This window comes from Microtus oregoni, unplaced genomic scaffold (genome assembly GCF_018167655.1).
Source record: "Microtus oregoni isolate MIOR12 unplaced genomic scaffold, Mior012 000034F_ref0000314, whole genome shotgun sequence".
Taxonomy (NCBI): Eukaryota; Metazoa; Chordata; class Mammalia; order Rodentia; family Cricetidae; genus Microtus; species Microtus oregoni.
The window spans coordinates 9,012,451-9,028,430 of record NW_024543093.1 but is presented as its reverse complement, the minus strand read 5'-3'; positions in this window follow the sequence as shown (position 1 = coordinate 9,028,430).

Sequence of the window (15,980 nt, the reverse complement as noted above, 5' to 3'; positions counted from 1 at the left end):
AATGTAAACACAGAAAACTTTAAAAGACTTTCAGCACATAAGGGATGTATATAAATATGCATGTGTATGTGTGCCTACATATATGTATTGTTCATATTTTCATGCATATATGAGTGTGCATATATTGTGTATGTATTTTGTGCATATATTTATATGTGTGCATGTATAGCTACCCTGTTCCATGCAGTTCCCACCATTGCACATAGCTCTTGGTATGCATAACACAAAATACTCAGGAAAATAATGATGGACCCATGAAAAGCATCCCAATGTCATGCTCTTTGAGAAAAGTACCCAAGTAATACTGCCTTTGCAAAGGGAAGTCTTTCAAACACGCTTTCAATTTTAAACTCTAAAGCCTGTGATGGGTAAACGTTGTCAGTCCCTCACATTTCCAAATACACATTTAAAAATTGCCTATGTGTTAATTCCTTGGTTTTTATTGTTCTTAATCTCTGCAACAGTCCCTGCTTCTTTGTTTACCACCTTAAACACATTCTGCTTTAATCGCATGTTGTCTTGAATTTTTTAGTTCCCAATTCTCAGTGTCTACCTGGCTAAAAGTACTCTTCTTCTTCTTCTTCTTCTTCTTCTTCTTCCTCTTCCTCTTCCTCTTCTTCTTGCTTCTCCTTCTCCTTCTTCTCCTTTTCCTCCCCCTCCTCCTTCTCCTCTTCATTCTTCTCCTCTTCATCTTCTTTCCACACTGTAACAAAATGTTTTAGAGTACAACTCCCTTATTTTCATTTGGGACCTCATGAGCTAGGCTGTCACTGTGCCAGTTAGTGTCAGTTTTCTGGTTTTCTATGCTCTTAGCAGAATCACCATACTCTGCTTCTAGAAATTCTCTAATCCTGTCTTCATTCTTTGAAATTTCTCCCAACAACTGTGTCCCAAATTCTAACTCTGTTACTTCCGTGCACCTCTAAACACTGTAATTAACAAATCACTAAAGGCAGAAGATACTTGGTTTGTTTCAGGATTCCAGTCCATCATGGTGGGGGAAGGCTTGGTGGAATGTGTCAGTTCACAGTAGCAGAAGCAGATGTGTGTGGTTGTGGCCATGCTCATCATGAGAAGCCAGGCAACAGTGACAATATAGGAGTTAGAACTTCAAAGACAACTCACAGTGACCTAATTCTGCCATGTAGTCTCCATCTCCCAAATGCCCCATAGCCTCCTAAAATAGTGGCACAATCTGAGAACAAGCATTCAAAGCGGGAACCTGTGAGAGGCATTTCAGATTCAAATTAGATCAAGCTGTCACCAAGAACCAAATTGGCCAGAATGTTTATCTTGTGTCCATGGTTCCTAGTGCTTTGAGGAAGAAACATCTTCTTATGCTTCTCTGTCTATGATATTTTGTTGTAAGGGCCCAAGCTGGTCAAGACAAAACTTATTAGATATCAAAATACATCATGACATTATGGGAAATGAAAAATTGTACCTTAACTAGCAATATGATGCAAATTCTAGAAATTTAGAAAGAATATGAACAAAGGTTCTATAATCTTGGAATATACTTTATTTTCAAAAGGACTTAACTATTTAAAGGGAAATAAAACATTTATAAGACAATATGGTAGATATCTAGGAGGCATATTCAACTAGATCCCCCCACAACTAAGAACATAATAAAATCCAAATGGACCCAATATGTCGGCAGTTCCTCTTATTATAACACAAAATTTGGAAGTATTAAATGACTGATAATTCCAAACAAAACAATAACTTCTTCTTCCTCTTCCTCTTCTCTTCTCTCCCTCTTCCTTTTCCTCTTCTCTTCTCTTCTATTCTCTTCTCTTCTTCTTCCTCTTCTTCTTTTTCTTCTCTTCTTTTGCTTTTCCTCATTGGTGCTAGTTTTGAACTCATGACTTTTCAAACGCTATCAAAACACTCTTCCCCTAAACTAAAACCTTGTTTTCTTTTGTTAAGCAAGCAAACAAACAAACAAAGAAAGCATAATTTATTAACAGAGAGTGCACATTCATTTTTCTGGCTACCCAGACCTGAATAATCATGCAGATACTGTATTGATTACAACACTGTTTGGCCAATGGTTCAGGCATATTCCTAGCCAGTTCTTACATCTTAAATTACCAATTTTTATTAATCTGTATATCATCATGAGGCTGTCACTTACTGATAAGGTTCTAGCATCTTTCTTCTTTGGTAGCTACATGGCATCTGCCTGGCTTTGTTTTCTTTCTCTTTTTATCAGATTTTCCTCCTGGCTTTACTCTGATAAGTTGTTGGTTGAAACAGCTTTATTCATTAGTCAAAAAAGCAATGCATATACAGAAGGACATTCCACATCATCTCCCCTTTTTGTTTAAATAAGGTTTTATCTTTAACATAGTAAATTTATATATAACAAAACAGTTATCAAGCAAGAATTACATTACAATATTTAGTCTATTTGTATTAGGCAAAAAGTAAAGAAAATATTCTATCATCTATTTTATCATTGTGAGTCTAAAGTTTTATATATGCTTTATCTTTTATCATAACTAAGGAAAATAGTAATTATAGCTATCTAGTCTTCAACTCCATCAAAGACCCCAGAAGGATATGATATTACCTAAGTAAATAGTGCCAGGATCTCCAGCAGAGAGGGCTACAGCAGAGCTTATCCTGCTGGTCTCTCCCTGCGGCAGAGCAGGATGGTAAGTGTCAATGACCCAGACCTCCCCGCTGGCCACTGGAGGAAAACACACTGAGTTGGGAATCTTGTCGAAGCAGGATCTCATTTTATTGCATCAGGCAAAAACTTATATAAAGTTGTTATGGGGTGGGAGTCTTGGGATGGGGTAAGGTGGAATGGGGACTAAGGGCCAAAAATATGAATAGTGGGTTCGAAAGAAGAGAAAACCAAAGACTGTTAACATTTAAAGAAATTTTACAACTCCTATTATGAAAAATACCAAACTGGGTTGCTAAATACAATGCTTAGCTCTGAGGGTGATAAATGCCAGGTTTCTGTTTTGTTGCTATGACAAACAAGTATGACCAATTTCATGTTGGGGAGGAAAGGATTTACTTGACATACACTTTCCAGTTCACAGTCCATCACTGAGGGAAGTCAGGACAGGAACTCAAAGCAGAAGGTACAGAGAAATGCTGCTTACTTGGTAGCTTAGTTTCTGGTTTACATAAGGCTCATGTAGTTTTTTAATAGAATTCAGGACCACTTGCCTTGGGATGGTGCCACTCACAATAGGCAACCTTCTTACATCACTAGTCAGTCATGATGATCCCTCACAGACATGGCCAAAGGCCAGTCTAATCTGGATAATCTCTCAATTGAAACTTCCTTTGTTGACTCTAGCTGTGTCAAGTTGACAGATGAAGCTAACTAGTACTGAGTTTTATGTCATATGGTAACTAAAATTATGAGGACAATATACCACCCCACAATTGATGAGACCAAGGACGGACTGATACGACCTCTGAAGAGAGTAATTTCAAAAATGTATCAACTATACTTTTGGAAACTCATTATAAGAATCCATTCCTTTTATATTTTGAATAGTATTCAAGAAAACTCATTGAATCATAATTCTAAATATAAATGCCTATAGGAGATTCCTAGTTGTATATGATCAATAAACACTCCCCATTAGATTATGGTGGATCTGCAGATGTGGACACTGAGATGCCATGAACAGCAGGGGAATTCCAGGTTATGGCTAAGTAACATCAACAGAGCCTCCAAGACTAGCTACATTTTTATTATCTTTATTACCTAATCATTTGGTAAAATGATCAAAAATACATAGGCATATTTCTTCAGATATTGAGTTTTCTGTTCTATGGTTTCTATTACTTATGGTCAACTGAGGTCCAAGAAGTGAAACAGCAAATTCTAAAGATAAACTTACATGTTTGGAATAATTTACTTGCAGTATTTAAAACTGTAATATTTTATTTATGTGTTATTATTGACCTCCTAGTATGCCAATTTTATACACTGTACTTTATCATATGTATGCTTATATCATTCTATTGAGGAATTCCAGCCTCCACTCTGGTTTTGGGACTTAAAACTCAAGATTGGGGTTGACCATACTTGTCATGAGACTGAATAAACATGAATGTACAGAACACTCCGTGAGGAGGGGTCCTGGGTGCCAGCAAAGTTCCAAAAATTCTTTGTTTGCTTTGCTTTTGGTTTTAAGCCATGTAAGCCTAGTATACATGAGTGAAAATATATGTTAATTAAAGGCATGTGGTTGAAAAGATCCACTAAAGAATGTTTGTGGGCAACAAAAGTTATTCCTTGATTTACTTTTCTTCCCTTTTCTGTTTTGTGACATGTCTTTTTGCAGTTTTCTCTCTCTCTCTCTTTTTCTTCTCCTGTTCTGTTATAGGGAACAAGACCCATGTTTTGCACATGCGTGGTGACATCCTACCCCTGAGCTATATCTCTAAACACAACATCAGAGTCTCCATCACAAACTATGTGAATTCCTCCACCTATACAGGCAAGCACGAAACAGAATCATGATGTTCAGGTATTGCTTTGGGACAATGGTCTTGTATTCTGTAAAGATGTGCCTCTTTTCCTGATTTAATAAAATGCTGATTGGCTAGTAGCCAGGCAGGAAGTATAGGTGAGGCAACCAGAACAGGAGAATTATGGAAAGAGGAAAGGCTTACTATATAGTCATCACCCAGACACAGAGGAATCAAGATGAGAATGCCCCGCTGATAAAAGGTAACAAGCCACGTGGCTAACACAGACAAAATTATGGGTTAATGTAAGTTATGAGTTAATAGTGGGACAATGGTCTTGCAACCTGTAAAGATGTGTCACTTGTACTGATTTAATAAAATGCTGATTGGCCAGTAGCCAGGCAGGAAGTATAGGCAGAGAAACCAGAACAGGAAAATTCTGGGGAGAGAAAAGGCTCAGTCTGCAGTCATCACCAAGATACAGAGGAAGCAAGATGAGAATGCCTCACTGATAAAAGCTACCAAGCCAAGTGGCTAACACAGACAAGAATAAAGGGTTAATGTACAATGTAAGAGTTAGTTAATAAGAAAACCTGAGCTAATAGGCCAAACATTTTATAATTAAGGTAGACCTCTGCTTGTTTCTTTGGGACTGAATAGCTGTGGGACAGGATAGGACAGAAACTCTGTTAACAAGGTATAAGTTAGAACACACGAAATCAGTGCAGTAGTAAACAAAACACTTTCCAGTCACCAGATCCTGGGCTTCAACCAGACTGATCACCATCAGACCTCACGAAAACTCCCTAGCTCTCCTTTTTGGAATGGGGTGGTTGTATCCTGGCTTCTGCAGTATGAGTTCTGGGTTCAAAACTGTAACTCTGTCACTCAGTAGTAATGCATTAGCTTCCATCTCAGTGCCAATAGTGGACAATGATGACAGAGCTTGCTTCCTGACTTTGCTAATGTGAAAAAAAAATAGCAAAAGAAAACAGGACAGGAGCCCTTCCCTGGTGGTCCCTCTCACTTCTCCTCATGGGGGAGGGAGGGTGTGGACAGCATCCTCCACCTCCTCCTACCTCTCCTTTCCCTCCCCAACCCATTGCTCTCCAAGTACCCACACCAGCTCCCCACTCCTCACAGACACTGAAGCCTTGCATTTGGATTTAAATACAGCAATGGTGAATAAAAGCTGTTGGTTACAAAGCAGAAGAAAGGCAGTGAAGAGCTGTAGAAAGTCACTGACAGGTTGGAATCGCCAAGATCCGGCCCCCCAGGAAGCCCTCCTGAAGCAGCTGCTTCCATGTCTCCTTCATGTGCCAAGATCAAATGCCTGCGGCAGAATTCAGCACTCTTGATGAAAATGGCATTGTCTATTAGTGATTGGGGGACGCACGTAGGTGAAGGAGCAGCCTGGCTTCTGAGCGGCCTAAATGCACACTGTGAGGAGCTGAAATTGGAGCAATTTGCTGCAATTTAGGGAGAAGAGTGAGTGAATGAATGCACACACTGCAGAAAATTATATATTTTATTTGAAGGTAAGATTGCACATCTCTAATCAAGGCTTAAAATCTGAATTAGGATAAATTGTGCCATAATTATTTTCTTAGAAAAGAACAAAGAAGTTTGTAAGTGCCTAATATTCCCTCTTTGAAGCTTTCAACACGAAGACACTCACTTTGAGGGGAAAGTGGGGCTTTATCTGCCTCTGCCTCCTAAAGACCCCCGAGCTCATTTAGCAGAGACCACGCCTTTGACATTCAAAGCTACCATGAGTGTTCACTCTTCCCATGTTTGTTCATTTGTTTTCGTCTTGCTGACCCTCCATCCTTTAATTAAGGGGGAAAAAATTCACACACTGGTAACAATTATGTACTTGAGTCCAGGAGTGTTCGAGCAATTGTATGCACTCTTGAGATGTGTGTGTGTGTGTGTGTGTGTGTGTGTGTGTGTGTGTGTGCATGTGTGTGTGTGTGCATGTGTGTGTGTCACATACACAGGCATGCATTCATGTGTGTTGAGTTACACTCAAAAGATATGGTTGAAGAAAAAGAGTTAACTAAATGCTGAATGACTGATTCTTTATTACTGAAGACTTATAAAACTTAATTTGTTCATTAGGAAAAAGAATCGATGTTGATACCAGAAAGGAATTAATCAACTCTTTCTCCTTCTAGGTAAGTAGAAAATAGGCTTCTTTTCCCCCTTGTCAAAACCAACCCCCATTTTTACACCTGGCTCCCTCTCTCATTCCAGTGGCAAACTGAAGCCCCTCGGAATGAAACAAAGCAGCATGTGACTCTCCCTTACCCACATGGTAGATCTGTCCTTCCTGAGCCTCTTGCCTTGAGGCATTCACAGTAGGCCTGCACCTGGCTCTACAGACTATCAGGAACAAGACACCCTGCAACATCAGGATCCAGCCACGAGTGACACTAGAAGTCAGTGTTGTCCTCTCTGCCATCTTTGATCAGGCCATCGGGAAGCTGAAAAGCAGTTGTCTTCAATGACCTGAGTGTCGCACATATATTTGAGCCTTGAATGATATAAGGTAATCAAACTTTTGGAATGTTGTCTCAATTCAAGTTTGAGCACAAGAAGATCACCACCCTGAAAACAGTTACAGCACAGTAACGGTAGTCTAGTCAGACATCAATATGGACCTCTAGGCAAAGCCACCAGGCTAACATTAGCATACACAACCCTCACAGTCCAATACGGTGGTATCAGGATTGTGGTGGTCTCATCAGAGATGGAGACAGTGGATATCTATGGCTGGGAGCCTGCCACAGTACCAGGGCTGCTGGCTGGTGAATCTCGACTTGTACCCACACTACAGCTTTGGACACTAGAGCTTCTGGATCTTTCCCATGGGGGTTCAGATCATGCCCAGAGAGTGCATCAGGAAAACCAGGAAGCTGAGGCGAGTCTTGATGAATGCAAAGCCTTCGTCTGCCCATTCTCCAGTGCAGAGTTTCTGCTTACAGGGTTTTAAATTTGCAGAGAGCTGCCTCATCAGCAGCAATAAAAACATCATGGGCACTTTTTAATGATCTGCTGTTAGCTCAAAATCAAAGCAAACATACCTGATCAAAGTGATGCCAGTTCTGAGTAATTGGAAGCAGAGAGGCTAATCTTTGCAAAGCAGCCAGTCCTCTCCCTCCTGCTAAAATCCTGCAAGCATTCTCCAGCAGCTAAAGGAAAGCGTTCAATGCCAAGAAGACACATGCCAGGTCCCTTGTGAACCTCCACCCTTCTTCATGTCCTAGGAAACCACAGTGTTCTCCCTTGTTCCTCAAGGAAGTGCCCTGAGGTCTGCTTTGGTGGCATCAACTGAGCCAAATCTCAGAGCAAGCTATCCTGTGGAGGAGACTAATACAGACCTTATTCATATCAAATGCAATCCGTACATTCCTTTTTATTAATCTGGATGAGACAGTTTGAAAATTTTTCAATAACAAGTGTATTTTAAAGAAGCCATTGTGGGTATAAAATTAAATATGGCTCAATGATATTACATGTTACGTGTAATGTATCAAGTTTAGTTGTTACCTGAATTGGCTAATAACTTGGTTTTAAAATGTCAATGGCATTCCTATCAAGTCAATCTTCAATATTTCTTATTCTGAGAGTTAGAATAAGATTCACTTAGCAAATGAATCTGACAAGATTTTTAATCCTATAATAATTCTGAGATAATTTTAATGATTTGGATTCCAATTGCGCTTTAATTAGTGTTACTCGAGAGCAACTATATCAGGGAATTCTCTGTCACTGTGATAAAACACAGCACCAGCTTTGAGAAGAGAAGGTTTATTCGGGCTTACAGTTCCAGAGGGACTTGCCGTCGATCAGAGTGGGAAGGAAAACATGACGTCCAGAGCGGGACGCTGAGAGCTCACATCCTCCACTGCAAGCAAGAGGGAGAACAGATGTGAGGCAAAACTATCCACCCTCAAAATCCAGTGCAGCAACTTCCTTCCATCACCAAGACTACACCAGACAGCATCACAAAGTGGAAATCAATTGTTCAAATACGTTTGCCCATGGAGGGGCATTCCCATTCAGATCAGTACACTACCCAAACCTCCAGTTCTCACCAACACCATGAAACATAAAACTGTATTTTCCCTTGATGTTGCTGATTGCAAACTACAACAACATCAATCTATGTTCTTACTTGTGGACGGGCAGTACCCTCGTTTACACAGCTCACCATGGAGAAACTATGACACACTTCCCAGGCCACTGGGTCCCACTTCTGTATCTGGGACCCCAAACTGAGAATCTCTCCCCTTGGCCCCATCAGCTGCACACACTTCCCCAAGCAGGAATGAGCATCTTGCAACCTTGCTAAGGTTTGTCCTTCACCCAGGAAGGTCTTTTCTCACCGTGAGAAGGGCTCAGTAACAGGTTGGTGACAATATTCTTCAGGAGACAATTCATTATCTCTTTTTGTTTGTTTTATTAGACTTTACTGTTCTGTGTGTGACGTTGGCTGAATATTTGTACAGTTTGTCAACACACAAACATCCACACATGCCAGAATGTGTTTAGAGATTTGCAATAAACAGTTAATCTAGAAATGAGCAACTGAAATTTCTGGTTTGCAAAGGAAAATAATCACGACTGTCTTGGTTTTATTATTTATTACATGCATCCAGTGTGCCTGTGTGTATGCATGCGTGTACATGCACATCCATGCATGTGCCATGGCATGTGTGTGGAGGCCAGTGGACGGCTTGCAAGAATTACTACCCCCTTCCACTATGCAGGTCCTGTGGATCAAATGAAGTCATTAGGCTTGGTGGCAAGCACCTTCACTCACTGAACCATCTTGGTGGCCCTGGTTTCATTTCTCTCTTACAGAGTCTTGTCTCCATGGCTTCATGGCAGATACTCATACTTTATATTTCCTGTGCTAGTGATGGAGCCTACAGGGCTCATTGTCTTATTGTGACTGTTATTCATATCTGATCCCACTTAGCAGAGACACCATCTTCACACACACGATGATTCAAAAAAGAATGTCATGCACTTTTCAAAGCACTGGTTAGCAATCATGCTTTAGTGTACAACTGTATTTTTAGAACATTGCATTTCTGAACAAGAGTTTAAAAAATTATCAACAGAATGATAGAATAAAAATAGTTAAGGCATTCTGAGGTCTCCCCACCAAATCTCTGGCAGTGAAATTTAATCTACTAGAGATGGAAAGGGCCTCAGTCCATCTCGTCAGCCTTCCTCTCCTCCAGTTTACAGATAATGTTGAAAGGGCTAGACAATAATTGTCAGGACCAGTTCCACAAACAGGAAACATCTGCTGACCATTTTCTTTGTTAATGGTGCTATTTAGAGTGAATTCCCCTCACCAATAAATTGGGAGCAGATCAGGTGGCGAGTCCCAGATTTAGCACACACACCAAAGCCCAGATCACCTATGAGGCTTTCAAATGAGGCCCAGGACACAATTGCACTCACATTTTATTCATTTAACATCCCAATCCTGACTGTGGAGAATAATATAAATATTCCGGCATACGTATGTGTGCATGCATTCTGTGTGTAAGCACAAACATTCATTTTCTCCACACTTTCTCAATATTTAAGAAAAAAGAACTGGGTTTCTTTTTTAACATCATGCAATAATTATCCATTTAATGTCCTCATTTCTCTGAGATCTTCATTGGTACCATGTATCTTTGTATCTCCCAGGAGTCCAAAAGCTTTATAGAAAGCTGTATTAATTATCTCCGTGTTTAATTAAAATATTTCTGCGTATTTCACTGTAATCATCGACATTCACATAAAATAAATCACCAACTCTAAGAAACAGATATTTTCATATAATCACTTTCCATCATTTTCCTTCAAGCTCATGCATCATGGCCACTCTACAGTTTTTATTTATGTTTAAGAAGTGATGTGGGAGAATTGTTCACACAGCCAATCCACTGTGCCAAGAGAGCTGCTTTGATTCAAAAGATGGAGTCAGCAATTGACTGACTGGGATTAGTCACAGAGTTCCTGGAGGACTTAGGAGGTCTGCTAGAGAGGACAGAAAAAGAGGAGAAAGCATTTCCAGGATGTATGGGGAGAATTGTGGGGAGAGGATCCGTCAATCAACTCTCTGCTTTCCTTGGATTTATCAGGTCTTTATCTCAATTTCTGGCTCCTGAGTTTTTACTATACTGGAATAATCTACATAATAATTTCAAAAAAAAGGAGTACTTTGTTATCATGACCACTGTGTAAGGGATTTGTTTTATTGTTTACAGTGCTGTGTCTCTCAGATTGAATGTGAGTATACACATATATGTGTGCAGTACTACCAGAGACCAGAAGAGAACATCAGATCCTTCAGAGTTGGAGTTACAGACAGTTGTGAGCACCCACAACAAGGATACTGATACTTGAACTTGGAGCCTCTGCAAGAGTGGTATGTGACCATAGTCTTTGAACCATATTTCCTGCCCTGTCACTCACACTTCTATATCAGCAAAGATCTCATATACTAAATTTAATGTTCTGAATGAATATCATGTTTTGCTCAACATTTGCAGTATTCTGGTATGATGTTCAAATAAGAGCATGGGACATGAACTGAAAGATTCAGAGACAGTGATATGATATAATGGTGGCTTAGTTTTAAAAGACACGGTATCTAGGGTATCCCAGACCATACTTGGATAGGTCAATCACTTCTTGATGGAGGTGGGTCTTGTATCTATCTGTTGCTTTCATTGGTTAATTAATAAAACTGCTTGGCCTGATAGGTCAAGAACATAGGTAGGCGGGGAAGACAGAACAGAATGCTGGGAGGAAGAAGGCAGTGAAGTCAGTTGCCATAGCTCTCCTCTCCAAGATGGATGCAGGTTAAGATCTTACCGGTAAGCCACCACCTCATGGTGCTACACAGATTATTAGATATGGGTTAATCAAGATGTGAGAGTTAGCCAATAAGAGGCTAGAGCTAATGGGCCAAGCAGTGTTTAAAAGAATACAGTTTCCGTGTAATTATTTTGGGGCATAAGCTAGCCGTGCGACTGGGAGCCAGGCAGAACACAGCCCGCCGCTCCATCTACAACCTCTAGAGAAGGGGACTGGAGGACTGGGTCATCTTTGTGATGCCAGAAGCAAACTGGAAGGAATAAGGGAGCAAACCTCGCTGGTGAGTGGACACCACCATCATTGTTGAGGAAGGCTAGAGTGAGAGGTGAGTGATGGCAAGACGGGTCAGCTCCAGGTTCACAGTGATGGCAAGACAGATCAGCTCCAGGTCCACAGTGATGGCAAGACGGATCAGCTCCAGGTCCACAGTGATGGCAAGACGGATCAGCTCCAGGTCCACAGTGATGGCAAGACGTATCAGCTCCAGGTCCACAGTGATGGCAAGACAGATCAGCTCCAGGTCCACAGTGATGGCAAGACAGGTCAGGTCCAGGTTCACAGTGATGGCAAGACAGATCAGCTCCAGGTTCACAGTGATGGCAAGACGGATCAGCTCCAGGTTCACAGTGATGGCAAGACGGATCAGCTCCAGGTTCACAGTGATGGAGTCTTTTGTTATAGCATGGACATGTACATGACCCGGTGGAACAGAGACAGGACAAGATGCTAGGAAACCTGAAGTGTGACACACAGCCTAAGTCTCAAAGGCCCCAGAGATGGCCACAGATGCCTGGACTTTCCCCAGGGGCTCAATGCAGCTTCCTCCTTCAAATTTCCAACACCCAGAAGTCCCTATTACCTGTGTTTGCTCAAGGCCTACTCCTCTGTATCCACACTCTGCATGGTCCATTGATTCATTATCTTCTCATTGTTCAATGTTAAACATGAAAAAGCTCCCTGATGAAAGAGTTAACAGTTTCCCAAATCACCTCCATCTTTGCCATGGTGTACATATTTTTTTTTCAGATCCATAGACTCTTTTGTTAACCATGTCCTTTTCTACAACACTTGAGTTTCCCAGACAAGATAACAAATGATCATACCTCACTGGAGGCTCAGATGGGACTCAGAGAAAAACACCCGTGATGTTTGCAGCTGTCCCCCGTGAGGCTGTAGTGAGAAAGACATAAAGTATAGCTGTGTATGCACACACATGACAGTGTTTGTGAGTAGCTGTTCTGTGAATTATAGCAGTCAATTATGACATAAACTACAGCACTACGTAGACTCAGAAACATCTGTGGATTCTGAAAAGTGAATACATGCACATACACATGTGTACTTGCACACATGCATACACATGTGCAACTGCACACATGCACATACGTGCACTAGAATGTTCCAAGAATGAAGAAATAGGCTGTTATTGGTTTCCATAGGCTCACTCTCAACTTAAGGTATTAGTTTCCTTGCCCTAACCCTTTCTTACATTGGTTTTGAGAACGGAATTTCACTAGGGTTCTATCCACTCAGATTGTCCACCAAAATGCAGAATGTGACTTTATTTGGAAACAGGGTCTTGGTGTTCTCACTTAACACAGAATCATACATAGTAGATGAAGACTTTATACCCAGGGTATGATGGCTGTACCAGAAGGCCATTTCAGAGCCTAACTCTTTTTTTTTTTTTGCCTAAAAAACATTTTTAATTAGTAAGAAAAATTAGTTTACAAGAAAAAATAAGGTGTATGCATTTGAGGGAAACTCCAACACCATCCTTTGGTCTCTACACAGGTGCATGCATGTGCACACACATACAGACACAAACATATAGACACAAGAGTACTGAGGTTTTCTTTGGATGGAATGAATGTTAAAGAAGGAAGAGAACCTGAAAACGAGAGGCAGAAAACGGTGAGTCTGCAAGGCAAAGATTACAGATTCCACAGTAACTGGGGGAAACCCGTGGACGCTTCTCTAGAGCCTTCCTGGAGGCTCAGCATCACCCACACTTCAATTTTCAGACTGTTTGAAACGTAAAAAGAATTACATGTCTGTTTTATTTTTAAGTGCATGTATGTGTGGTTGCATGTGCCTGAGATAAAGCCTGGATGCCATTCTACCGGAGCCACTTCATTTTTGTGAGACACACTACCACACTGAGCTGGAGCTGTCCTTGCAGACCAGGCTGGCCTGCTAGTAAACCCCAGGGATACTCCTGCTTCCACCTTCCCAGTGTTGGAGTGACAGGCGTATGTCACCATGATCAGCTATTTTATGTGTGTTTTAGAGATTTAACCCAAGTTCCCATGCTTGTACAGCAAGCACTTTGCTAATGGAGCTCTCTCTCAGACCTTAAAATTTTAATTTAAGAAATTACCAACTTTCTATCGTGATCACACTCATAGTATTATCTCTAAATGTGATTTCACCTTGTTAAAACAGCAAAATTTTGCCTTATTTTGAACCATTTTATCAAGGGTACTGCCGCCTCCTGAAGGAATATTCTTCTTTTAGCTCCACTTTCCTCCTGCAGGCTGCCAGATGACAATGGAGCAGGCACACACACACTTTGGCGTGGTCAGACACCATGAAATCTAGCAGCAGCCAAAGAGACTAGGAACTGGGGCTCTACACAATATACTTCTCTTATCTCCCCATTTCTCTTCTGAAGGGTGATATAGGCCACCTTTCATGGCAGGGGTGTTCTCCTAGGGAGGCTGCCACCACCCCAAAGCACAAAGCTCACTTTAATATCCAATTCTGTAAGCCAAGATTGTGAGACAATGACTCCGTCCATCCCTTAGAGTCATGCTTTCGCTTTCACGATGACATTGACAGTGATGAAAACGATTTTATTTTGATGATGACATGACATTCCATGATGACATTTCATGATGACATTGCTAGGCCTCACTAGGCCCTTCACCCACTTCACTGTTTTATTACACACATATTAAATACCAAGGGATGAAACTCATGGCCAGGTCTCAGTTGCGCCTCTGTGACACACAGGCCTTCCTTCCCCTAGCTCGCTGCCAGCTGCACTCCACCAAGCAAGCCAGTGCTTCCAGTTTGCACAAGCCCTTCCAGCCTCCTGGTGTCCCCTCCTGAATCTCTGCTAGCAAACTCTCTGAGCTCTTTGAACCCTGCTGTGAGGTTCCCCTCATGTCCGGATGTCACCCTCTGAAGGGCAGCAGCATTTCCTCCTTTCTCATCATTCTGCATATCAAAGAAACTCCACGCTCGCATAGTGTGATATCCATGGTTTGTTCTTCCTGCGAACCGTGAGCCCCAAAGGAAGTAATATTTGACATTGTGGCTAGAAAGCTCTTCCAAGGTTAGAATAGTGTTTAGCATGTGGAAGACCTTCAAAAGCAGCTTCTGGACAGATGAATGGGGAAAGCGGTGAGATCGACTGACCATGTCAAGAAAATATTCCACCTAGCCGTTTAAAAGTGCCTTTATGGTCTCTTGGGTACGTGTGGGCACATCGGGTGCCCTCAGAAAGCAGATACTATTTTAACATGCCTTTGAAGGCTGCTCTGCCTTTCCTGAATATTTAAAATAAAAATAATTCCACTCCTCAAAGAGAATGGCTTTTCAATTTTTCTTCTCTGGTTTAACTTATTAGAAACTGAGTTTTCCTGTATAGTCGGGATGATCTTGAACTCACAACATGTGTTTTTGAATACCCGAAGTGCTGGGATTGCAGACATACTTCACCATGCCCAGCTTCTCTGAGAGAAATCAACAGTTCCATAAAACAGAGCTTGGGGATGTAGCTCAGCAGTTAGCAGAGTGCTTGCATCCTATTGGTTCCTTCCCCAGCACCACAGAAGTAAAGTTACAGGAATAAACACAGGCTCATGACCTCTAGGAACACATTTTATAGACTGTTCAATCATAGCTTTACTAAGACAGCAACGCAGGCTGTGTATTTCATTTTGAAATAAGCCTGACACTAATCTTGATTATTATTTTTATTTATTTAATCCTTGCTATATCTCATAACTGCCAACTATTAGGCACTTTACAAGAGTTAGAATACTAACTAATAAAGATTTTCAAACTCTCTGACTGCACCGAGCTTCTGCACTGGTCAACAAATGTGTGTGTGTGTGTGTGTGTGTGTGTGTGAGAGAGAGAGAGAGAGAGAGAGAGAGAGAGAGAGAGAGAGAGAGAGAAAGAGAGAGAGAGAGAGAGAGAGAAAGAGAGAGAGAGGGAGTGTGTGTGTGTTTCTATCTATCTATCTATCTATCTATCTATCTATCTATCTATCTTTTTTGGTTTTTCCAGACAGGGTTTCTCTGTAGCTTTGGAGCCTGTCCTGGAACTAGCTCTTGTAGACCAGGCTGGCCTTGAACTTACAGAGATCTGCCTGCCTCTGCCTCCCAAGTGCTAGGATTAAAGGCATACACCACCAACCAGCAAGGATGTCATTTTCATTACCCATTAGTTGATGGATATCTAAGTGGCTTCACTTTCCTGTCTATTGTAAATAGAACACAACAAACAGTGCATGGAGAACATCTCTGTAGTAGGATATGGAGTCCTTTCAGGTATACATTGAGGGATGGTATATCTAGATCGTGATGGTTTGAACAAGAACGGCCTCCGTGGCTCCTATGTTTAAA